Here is a 12,081-nt window from a genome sequence, read left to right on the forward strand (position 1 = left end):
GTCCCCCATCACGTCAACTCGGGCGAGTCTTTCAAGGGCTCCCCGAGCTGGCGTGATGGCAGAAGGCGTGGCAGGCGCCTCATTGTCATTGAATGCACCCGCGGCGGCGGGCTCATTCAATGACAATGGGCTGCTGACGCGCCCTATTCCCATCATTACCTCCTCGTATTTTTGAAACTTTAAGATTCCTACAGATTTTTGGTCACAGAATGTTGGCATGTATGGGGTTGTGTATTTTAGAATGCTTCAATGGGGCCAACAATGCATGTTTTCTATTTTCCTGTGATGTCATTGTTATACGAAGTATTATTTTTGAAACTTGAAAAATCCTACATCTTTTTGGTCACAGAATGTTGGAAAGTATGAATACGTATTAACATCACACATCACTACACTGCGGTCCGTTTCTCGGATGGGAACAATTCGTTACCGCATACATAAATGCATGTCTCCTTCAAATCCTGATAATGTGCCGAGGCAAAGAAATCCATTGAGAAGAATATACACAAAGGGCACATGACTTATCGTGCGTATCACGTGTGCGACCACCGTTGCCAGGGTGCTTTCCTCTAATGGGAACTAGACAGTACTGTACAGATCTCCTCCGCTTTGCTTTGCTGGGATTGAGGTCTCTGCGAGCTGGAGCTCAGCTTCCTAGGTAGGAGGTGGTACCCGCGCTACTGGGTGAGCTCGACAAGGATGTCATCCAGGACAAAGGGGCTAGGCTCCTGGTGAGTAGATGGGCCTGATCGGCCGTTTCTCTGCGGGCAGTGACAGATGTTGGTTGGGAGTCATTAGGATGTCGTTTATCTGAGGGTGACCGGGGTGATCAAAGCTAGCAACAGCCACGCCTTTTCGAGCCTTGTTAAAGTGGCTGAAAGGCTGCACTCCTTATTTCGTTCATGCTGCTGCAAGTGTCAGCACCGCATTGCCTTTGCGCTCGCTGCCTTTCACTGTCATCTGCACGGTCTTCCTGTGCCTGCAGCAGGCCGCTTGGTGCTGCTGCTGTCATTTGCCCACTGTGGAGCTTGATTTTTATTGAAACTGCTTTTTCACCTGGTTTCGTACAAGGTGATGCAGACATTTGCTACGCCTTCCCAAAACAGGTGCCTAAGTATTTGATGTATGGCAGCGTTGTGGTACTTGGGGCTGGTGCATTGATGGGATAATGCTTGCGTGATGTTTACAACTATTGTCCACGCTGTTGCACCAACAAGAAAATAATTCTGGCTCCATTTTATGTTCTTCATGGCCATGGCATGTCACGTTATAAACTGCAAGGGAATTGATGAATCAATATGTAAAGGAAGAGGGCGTTCTTCCCTTTTAGTTTTTCTCTCTGTTATCTAATAGTATCCACCCATAGGCAGGGTAACTGATCTACACAAGAAGGTTATCATCTGCATAAAAGAGGACCCACAAACAATTCTTCTCTTGTTACGCATCCACCCTCTTAATGCCCCCACAATTCTTCAATTTGACGAAATCTTTCAAAACGTGTCTTTTTTTTTTTTTCTACCACGGCTGATCAAGGAGTAATCCCAATGGACGCAGAGACCTAACTTGCAGAACTGTGCTACTTTCAAAAGATGCCAGCCCACGCCCTGTAAAGCGATCAGGGTCGGCCCTAGGATTTATGTGTGCAGGGTAGCAAAAGATGTGTGGGCCCCCCTAATTTGCACAACAGAATGAGTCTTTATTCCGCAAAAGGTATCATGGGAAGTTACATTAAAAAATGCTGCTATGCGTAAGGTAGTAGACAAATACACTGTGGTGTCCAGTATTTGAATTGTCATTATTAACATTTACCTATGTGGCAATATCGGGAGTGTGGCATTTTTCTGAAGTAGCAGTCAGCTGAATACCTTGTACAGACTTCTAATTTTGGCCGATAATGCGTAGTGTGATAAAAGTTGCGGGAGCATTCACTTTGGTTGTGGCGAAGGCCTGATTTCGGAGCAGCTTGCAATTCAAGAGCTTGTACACATCTCTTGCCAGATGTAATTGATAGAAATACTGTTTGCAAAAGGTCTTTTGAAACTTTCATTTAAAGACAATATCTGTGGAAGGTATTGCAAAAATATGGTGATTGCATTTGCTAACTGAAACTAACGTCAGTTTTAGCATTATTTTCATGTTTGTTTTTATTTTTATTGTGCAGTTATATTTGGGCATATTTTTTAAATTAGCAGCATGCTTTTATTTCAGACAAGGATTATTTTGACTTTTTTAAAAAAATCAAAAAATAACTACGTTACAAAATGAGAAGGTAGGTAGCATCGTTGATGTACCCTCTGAGCCTTGATTGGCCAAAATTGTTTGCAGAGTGTAGAATAGCAGGGGATCCTATAGTAGAAATTACAAAGGCAACTGAGTAGGCTGCAAGACTGTTGCTGAGATGTTATACTTTTAGACTTTCCTGTAAATCGTATGTTTTCTTTCCTATTCCTGCAGCAACATGTACTGTAAAATATGGTATTTTGACATGGGGATGAGTACAGCTCCTGCGCTTCACTCGGTGTGGGAACCTTTGCCCCCATAGCAAAAATCAAAAGCTGTCACCAAAGAATATACACAGAGTAAGTGAACATATCTTAAAGTGAAAGATACACATTTAGTTCACTTGACCTTTCTCCTTAGAAGAAAGTGCACCAAACAAGAGCATTGGACTTTCAAAAAAGTAATCAACAACAGAAAAATAACCGGAGAGTGGAAATGTTTTAGTTAATACACTGGCCAAGTATGAAAGGTGCTCACCTTTTTAACCCAGCAATATGGAAATAATTCCAAGAAAACAAAATCCCAATACGGGCATGTGCTTTGATGATCATTTTATGTGTCTTGTGGGTAAGTGTCTGCACTGGAAACATACCAACCTGAGTGAAATCCTGGTAACTGTTAGGTTATTTCGTGGTATTTTGCTGAGCTTGTTGGCGTATTTTGTGTTATTTTGGTGAGCCACAAATATATGGTAAACAAAGGGGGTTCTGGGAGTCTCTCTACCAGCACGATCACAGCCCATTGACCTGTTCTTGGGTGGATGGCCCCTGGGAGAGTTTCAACCAAGTATTTAGCTCACTGTCCCTTTCACAGAGAAGAAATATCCCTCCATATCAGTCTTTGTCCTGCCCAGGGGAAGTCCAGCACCGAAATGCTAGGCAATTCTCCTCTGAACAAGAGAACCAACAGCAACCCCATACACGTGTTTCAGCCTTGTTGGGCATCATCAGTGAGGTGGAGCTGTGCCCCTCTGAGAACAGTGAGTAAGGGGTCCACGTCTGGATTCCCCTGGTAACTTAGGGTGAGACCCAAAGGTACTTAATATTCAAAACAAAGGGGGTTCTGGGAGTCTCTCTACCAGCACGAAAGACTTGGTTTATACTCTCCCAAGGGCCATCCACCCAAGAACAGGTCAATGGGCTGTGCTCAGGCTGGTAGAGAGACTCCCAAACCCCCCTTTTTATTTCCACAAATACCTGGTATTATTCTTATATCTGGATCATAAGAGGTAAGCCAACAACCGGACCTAGTGCGCACTTGAGCACAATTTCATTATGCTGTGGTAATTGGGGTCTGTCAGGCGGGATCTCAGTATACACTTACATGATCACCTGAATACTGTCATCTATGTAACCAGCCCCTTAGGCTATGAGCCCTTTCACAGTGGGCTGTTTTACCTTGCGTTTTACCACATGCAGTAAAATGAAAGTACCACATGCGGTAAAATGAAAATACTTTACCAACTTCACAACTGTCTGTATGCTAATACAAGTAACTAGGACACAACATAAATAGACCAGGGCTGACTTCATTTGTATATACTTTACCACTTTTCAGGTTGCAGCCAATAGGGGGGAACAAGGGCGCCCGAGTGGTGGCTTACTGATTGGCGCAGGATACGCGTTTAACCCAAGATTAGTCCACCAAGCAGCCCCTGGGGTTAATATATTGGCAGTACAAGTGACACCATCTGGGGGATTTGGTAACTGTCAGGACATTTTAATAGTCTGTGTCTATGATCCTCCAGGGGAAGCCTATACAGAGTTAATCGTTGACCTACTTGATTTTATATACCACCTGGCAGGGCTCTTTTTACGATCGGGCGGTCTTTGTTGGTGGTGACTGGAATGCAAGTGTAGTTGACGAAAGTGGATGTGGGGGTTACCAACATGTTTTAGTTTACTGCAGCATTCCACACAAAAAATCCAACAGAAAGGGGAAGTTGTGGCTAGACTTGCTTAAGGAGTTGAATTGTACGGTTGTAAATGGACGCACAGAGGGCGATCACCCTGGACAGACGACTTGGGTCTCTGGCCCCAAGAAGGCCACTTTAGACTATATGGCCACCTCGGATTCCCTATTGGAACACGTCCTGCGATTACAAATGGTACCGAATACCTATAGCGATTATGCTTTGATTGTATTAGTTATGTCTGGTACGGCTGGCCAGGGGGAATTGTGCCCCTGAAGTGATGTGATTGTCAACCAGGCGGGGAGCAGGATTCGTTGGTCTGAGGAGACTATTTAGAGGGTGAACTTAATTACTTTCTCTACGAGCTGCAGTATAAAGCAAGCTCTTTGGGGCAAAAACCCTGAGGCCATTGAAGACTGGATCGGGGGACTGTCTCTGAGGCTTGCCAGGGGTAAAATGACTCCAACGATCAAATGGGGGAGCAAGGGAAGTTTGTCATTTGATATCAACATCCGGGACCGTAAGCGACAAATGAGACGGAAAATTAGATCCTATAGAGGGGAAGGCTATCACCTGGGCAACTCTTCTGGGATAGCTGCCTTCATAAAGCTCTCCAAACGACAGTACCATACCTGGCTTTATCACTACCGAAAAACACAACAAAGAGGGCAATGGGAAAAATGTATCCAGATCCTTAGCAGTGGAGATGCACGTAAAATTTAGTAAACTCTCTCCGGGACAGGAGGTGACTTGTCTCAGAAAGTAATAAATCCAATTATGATAATCAATGGGTACATTATGTTAAGAACAAGTTTCATAATTCTAAGGCCCTCTCTTGTTGTAACACTGAATATACAGATCCATGGCCGCCCCCCATGAACTTTAATAGTGTTAAACAAGCAATCACACATTCTAAGAGGTCCAATGCACCCGGCCCGAATGGTTTGGCAAACTCTGTCTTGAAAAAAGACCCAGATAACTGGGCTCAGGTTCTCCTGACTCTCTTTTCCCGGGTCTGCCGATCTTGCTCTGTGCCTCTGACTTGGCAAAGATCGGTTTTAATACCGGTCCATAAGAAAGGAGACCAGAAGCAGGTTACCAACTACCATCTTTTTTCCATGTTGGATACCACGGGCAAGATTTTTGCGACACTGGTACTCGGACAGCTGGAGACATGGGTAGTTGCTAATCAAGTCCTTAACCTCACCCAGACGGGATTTAGACCAGGATCCAGCACTACTCACAACATCAGAGTGCTGGACTCATTGATAAACTCCACATTGAGTAACAAAGAAGCCACCCCATACATGGTTTTTGTAGACTTTACTAGCGCTTTTGACCAGGTAGTGAGAGAGAAACTTTGGTCTAAACTGATCAGTCTTAATTGCCCCAGTTGGTTGATTCAGATTTTAAAAGCATTGCACAGTGAGAACAGTGCTAAGTTCAGACTTAATAACAAAGGTACAGTGACCAAACCCATTAGTATTAGCATGGGAGTAAAGCAGGGATGTGTGGCGGCACCCACACTATATAATCTCTACATCTCTGATTTACTCCAACATATGGGATTAAAGTCAAATTCCCTTCCCAAGTTGGGGATTACCCCAATAGTAGGTATGTTGTACGCAGATGATCTGATACTGTTCGACAGAACATTATCGGCATCAAGAGTATGCTGGAGGAACTCGCATTGTACTCTTCCGAGCTGGGCCTTGCTATCAACCTAAGGGAGACAAAGATAATGTTGATTAGTAAAAAGGGTCCCACCCGGTTGGGAATTGAATCCAGTCTGGGCTTGATTGAGTTTGCCGACTTCTATTCTTACTTGGGCCTGGAGTTTGTTGTATCTCCCAATTATAACAGGATAATTGCACACAAAAAAAGACAAGCTAAATTATTTACACTACATGGCCTGTAAATTCTCAAGAGGGAATGCAGGGTACAGCTTGGTGGGTACGGTAAAGTTATACCAACAGTGCTTTGTCCCAGCTATACTCTATGGTCTAGAAGCCCTGGCTATGCAGGACCTAAACTGGCTCCATATTGTAGAGGGCCAGTACTGGCGGGCAGTATTAGGTCTGGGGCCCTCCTGTTCTATGCAATATCTAATGCTTGAGCTAGGGTTAACATCTCTCGGGGGTGGGGGGTATGGCCCTGCAAGCCCGGGGAGTCTTTTATTTAAAATCCTGTACTACACCGAAATGTAAGCTGCTTGTGATAGTGGGAAACACAATTATGATGCTGAGAAGGTATTGCAGGGAGGTAATTTCAAAAAATCCCAATGAATCATTCTTCTCTGAGATTGGATGATCCATGCTGCAAAGAAAACGCACCCATTCATCCATCTGAAAAAATCATTTGTGCGCAAATTAAATCACTGGGATTGGTGTGAATATTAATCTCACTTTGAAAAGTTGAAAGGATATGAGACTGTGGTCAATGTAATTCATAGATACAGGAGAACACAGCCTTAATTATTACTCTGCCCCGAACCGGCGGTGAGGGATTTCCTGCTACGGTTGCGAACTAACCAATTGCAGGTCCTTGCCATTACGGCTGCACATCAGGGTTTGTCTTTAAGTGACAGGTCCTGTCGCATTTGTAAGAGACCAGACTCCCTGGAAACTGCTAGACATGTTCTTACCTCTTGCCCTAAACTGGGCCCATTATACATGAACTTGCTGGGAAGACTGGTACATAGATATGAGAGTATTGTTGGAGACTCATTTTGGGATTTCTGTCTCAACTCATATACAATATCATCTCAACTTTCCCTGTTCAGTGTGTGGTCCCAGGTCAGAAATCTATTGCTATCAATTTAACTTACTGTTGCTGATCTGTCCATACTGTTATAGAACCCTGTTCCTATTGTTGGTATTGGGTTATTGGTACGCACTGGCACTTTCTTGAGTTTTGCACTTGTCTGTGTATGCACTTATTCAATTAGAGACATGATATTTTATGTAATTTTATTCTGTCTGATGATTTTGACTTTGAAGTTTAAGGATTTTTTGTATAATTGTGGAAGCTGTTGATGTATTCTTAATTTGGCATTTGTAAAAGTTTTGTGTTCTAATTTTTGGACTAAAACACAATAAATTATTATTATATACTTAATAATCAATTAGAAATTATGAAAAATACAAACAACTTGTACAGTGTACATAGTTTTCACACGACATTTCCCTGTGAATGGAAAATTAAAAAAGCCACAAACACATTTAATTTGTAAAACTTCCCTCGCAGTAAATAGCTTTTTCTCCCGATGGGCTTCAAACACCTTTTTTATTTGGCGATAGATGGCCAGAACCCTGCTACACTGACCTTGAAACCTATCTCTAGTCTTGGCAGCTTATAAACCTTGTGTTATGTCCAAAGGTTGCTGCATGGACGGTGAATAAAAACACATGAGAAATAGCTGTCTAGGTTTGTGAATGTAACACACTTTTCCAGGCTGCAACTGCCTGCAGAATTGCAGAATGCACACGCAAAACAGACGGACACGCACCTCAATTTCTACTGGGATCTCACATAAAGTACGCTTGGTTCGGTGTGCCCTCGGACTGCAATACAGGAATTCTCTCTCCACCCAGCTGCCTAGACAACCCGCACAAAAAGTTTCCTTAGCTTCTTCTCTCCCCTCTCGGCATGGATGAACTCTGCAGAATCTTCTGAGCCAGCCTGCGCAGACACTCTCAGCAAATGCAGCACACTCCGAGAGCCCAGGAAGAAAGCCCAACCACAGAGAGAGAGCCCCCTCCCTCTGATAGACAGCCCTTTTCAAATCCTCTGCGACCTGCCCATGAAATGTATGTTTCCCGGAAGAAAGTGGAATAAAACGCCTGCCTCTAACAATGATTTCATGTGCCAATCAAAAACCACCTCCCTTTGTCAAAACAACCAAAAGATTCCAGAAAGCACGTGATCAGCCTGCACCTTTGCACAGAGATTCAGGCAAAATAAACGTAAGCAAGAGAGTTATATTTCTGCGCTGGTTCCTGCTCTGAAAGCCCTTCAAACAATAAGCTTACTTTGAGCAAAACAAGATTTCACATTCCTTAGCTCACATCTTGTCACGTATTCACAACAGAATAAGTTTAATTCTTCATGTTTATTCCATTTTCCAAGCACATTGCACAGCCTGTGCTGGTACCATTTCATAAAATGAGCCGGCTTGTACTATAGTTCTGCACCAAAGAGCCATGGACTGAGCCACCTTGAACATTATTGTGGGGATAGATTAGTAATTTAGGGATGTGTTAGAAAGTAAGTAAATTGTTAGTCTTACATTTCATTGCATATCAGTCCATAGTATACCATGGTATGGTGCAAATGAAAAATAACTGCACCGGTCTCTAGCATTGCAGCCTCTCTTGCCACATCCTGTGCACATATTCATGACTCGATTGCCCTCACATCATTCCCACTCCTCAACCTCATGTCTGGCTTTCAACAATACTCTGCTTTATAAAGATGACTTCAAAAGTACACATTCCGTAGTAAGGTACCCATTCAAATATATAAATCATTATGGCAATATGTTAAGCAAAAAGTGTACAATTGTGGCATTATTCCCCCTCTTGACTGGGAGACTACAAATACCAGACTGCAATTTAGCAAAATGCAAAAAAAATGAAGTATAGCAACATGTAATGTGTGGAAAGGTTACCTATTAGTATTTGCATTTGACAAATGCAGGGTTAATGTATGATGTGATGAAAATATCACATTCTACCAAAAATGAACTATTTTTGGTGCGTTAAATATGAACATCTGAAAATCATGTAGCTCATTTTAAAACTGTCTTGTTTGAGGCAGCTAACTGGTGCTTTGTGTGTACTTTCAGAATGCAAAATGCCTATTTGCATTTCTTAACACAGAAACATTATGAACCTCTCCTCCAAAACAATTGTCTCTTAAATGGGCCATCATTTGTAAATCACCCCCACTTGAATGTGCCACTTGAAGATAGAAAGTGATACACATTCATTAACGGGCCTTCAGCATCTGATGGGCCGCTGGGAGCAGGCGTCTCGCTCTAGAGAACCACAAGAGGTTGGGAGGGTACACCGTGGCCTCACACAAGCTTTGTACATCAAAGATGCACAGCAGTTGAGGCCGATACTGTTGCCTTGCGCGGTCCCTCTGACAGCGGGGCCCTAGGCAACCGCACAGACTGCCCATGCCTTGGGCCGGCTCTGATCGCGATCTGCTGCTCTCAACCCCTGCCACACTTTAAACTATAGAATAAAGTTTTACAGCAAAGCTTGCCAAACCTTCCTCCGTATATGCGGTCATCCCCCAAGTCCAAACCTTGGAAACCATACACTCGTCAGAGGCACCTGCATGTCTACAGACTTATGTCAAGGGTTAAGTGTGCATGAGAAGTGTGAATTGAGACAGTGTTTCCTGAGTTTCTTGTGCCCCTGTGTTTTCATCCATCCGAGCAGCTGTAGTGTTAGTAGAGACAGGGCTTGAGGTGTTGCCAGGGAGTAGCCAGTTGGCACTTCGACCCAGAAGGTTTTGAGGTTTAAGGTGAGGAATAAGGCCCCTTGCGTTGAAATTGTATGGTATGTTGCTTGGGAAGGTACAATATAATATGGAGCACCGTGTAGAGTTATTCACTATTCATGAAAGCACACCTTTTTTTGTGGGAAGTGAAAGGAGGTGAATCAATACTTCACTTGAGCATGCAATTAGAAACCTCTGTGTTGGGGGCGTGGCTAAGATGGCAGAGTGAGTAAATGGACTTTATCGCACCTCTCCTGTACCCTTTGCCTGGAGCGGTCCCTTGAAGGATCATGATCACACAGGGATTAGACTCACCCAACCGCACCACCTGCCGCGAGCAGGGCCGGACTGGCCTGAAATAATCGGGCACCAGAGTGGTGCAGGGAGCGAGGCGAGGAGATGATCTACATGCCAGGATAAAGCAAACCTGGCATACCATCTTGTCATAGATCTTGGGAGCTGTTGGGAGATCACTGATGAGACTAATGCCTGTGCAGTCTGAGCAGAGGTGTTTGTGGAGTGAGAGGCATTGTGTGAGGATCTTATTGACCCCTGCTCTTGAAATCACCTCTGCACGATCTCGGGTGGTCCGTACTGGAGAAAGGCGGCCTGGACATAGGTGTCATGATGCCCGCTCCCGAAAGCGGACATCCAGTCCCCAAGGAAGGACCCAGCAACCCCATATAGGGGCCCTTTGGACAGTGTCCTGGTGCCTATGGCGCCAGGCTCATAAAAGACATCAGTCCTGGCGCCATAGGCGCCAGGCTCATTATGGGAATGCTTGGGTGCACTTACCTGATGCAGACCATGCTGCAGGATCCCGGCCTCCTTGAGGCCTGAAAGGAACTACTTTACCTGTGGGACTAATTTACCATCCGGGCGTGGTCGGGGAAGGATACATACCTGATTGGAGGAAGGATACATACCTGGAACTTCTTCCAAGGCTATTTAAACCCCACCCGAACAGCCACACGTGCTTCGCGTTGTTCTGCATCTAGCAGCTGGACGCTCACCGTGTCTGCTCCTGCATCCTGACTTCTGCCAGCATCCTGGATCACTTGCAAAGGAAGAGAAGAAGAGAACAGAAGAAGGAAAAGTCCTTACCTGCTAAATCTGCATCCCGGAGACATCTCGCCGACAATCCTGAAAAGGAAGACTTTAATTTAAAAGCTCATCGCGTCGATCGCTGCAGCGCCGCATTCCACTCACCTTTACAGGGCGCCTCCATGTTCAGCAGCGATCATCCGGATTGGCAGTCACGCCCCAGCGCCTAGGGAGAAAAAGACCAGAACAAAAGGTGAGAGAGAGAAGGGAATAAGGAAAGCTAAATCTCCATGTTAAGACTTACCTGTTGATTAATTCCCTCTTCATTTCGGGTCCGAGCCGCATCCTGGCATTTCCGGACCCCGGCCCCTAAGGGGAAAAAGAGACATCAGCGTTAATGAGCGAATGAAAAGACATTACCAAAAAAACGCTCATTAAAGACTTACCTGATTTCTACAAGGATTTCACCTCTCATCTCGGGTCGGTGCCTGTTCCCTGGCATTCCGTACCCCGGCCCCTATGGGGAAAAAGACACTAGCATTAGTACATTAATGCATGGACACAAGGGGAACCTCTTATCAAAAAACTTACCTGGAAGCCAAGCAAGTTTGGTTCTCACCAATCCGAAAATCCAGTGAAGTAACTGGATACCAACGCGCCCCTGCATCAGAAGCAGGATGGATAGCTCGTCCTTCAAGACCCTAAGGTGAGACGCTACGAGAAATCACAGAAGGGTTTCAAGGAGGGTGAGAGGGGAAAGTGGGAGGCCGATTGTATTACCCCGCAGACAGTTAATCCCCTATTTTCGCCTACAGAAGGATACTTCTGCGAGCCAGACAAGCCAGATTTGGGGGCCCGGTCCAGTCCGTCTTCCGAACCCTGCGCATCACCTTAGAAGAGGTCACAGCAGCGCGAACCAGGCCAGCGCCTCCGTGGGAGTCAGGTGAGCGTAACAATAGGAGGATGAGAAGGCCAGCCATGCAGACGAGGGGCATGGGAGGCACTCCAATCCTTGGAAGGGGAGGGAGCGAGATGGAGGGGCAGGAAGAGGTGTGGAGGGAGGGAATTGGGAGGAGGAAGAGAGAGATACTGAATTGGACTATTACTCTCCACTGTGTGGGCAGTGGGAGTTACTGAAGTGGGGAGCTATGGGGTGGATTGGAAAGGATATATGTTTCATACCGTGCACCGCTGCCAATTCAATGGTCTCCATGTGGCTCTGTAAGAAAAGTGAGTAGGGTAGGTTAGTGAAGGAGAGAGGGATAAGATGGAGATTGTGCTCATCTGTTGATGCGTGCAGAACCAGCAGAAACTGGCGTGTGTGCATGTGAGGT

At 45.0% G+C, this 12,081-nt stretch overlaps 1 protein-coding gene across 1 annotated transcript in view; it reads left to right on the forward strand.

The window, feature by feature from the left end:
* The first annotated feature begins 552 nt into the window (after nt 1-552).
* Nucleotides 553-12,081, forward strand: part of ATF2 (activating transcription factor 2) — a 1,079,253-nt gene continuing 1,067,724 nt past the window's right edge. Inside the window, exon 1 of the mRNA XM_069616143.1 lies at nt 553-731. The gene's annotated coding sequence lies outside the window, so the exon portion shown is untranslated. The remainder of the gene's footprint in view (nt 732-12,081) is intronic.

Source organism: Ambystoma mexicanum, chromosome 9 (assembly GCF_040938575.1).
Source record: "Ambystoma mexicanum isolate Mex_15411 chromosome 9, UKY_AmexF1_1, whole genome shotgun sequence".
Taxonomy (NCBI): Eukaryota; Metazoa; Chordata; class Amphibia; order Caudata; family Ambystomatidae; genus Ambystoma; species Ambystoma mexicanum.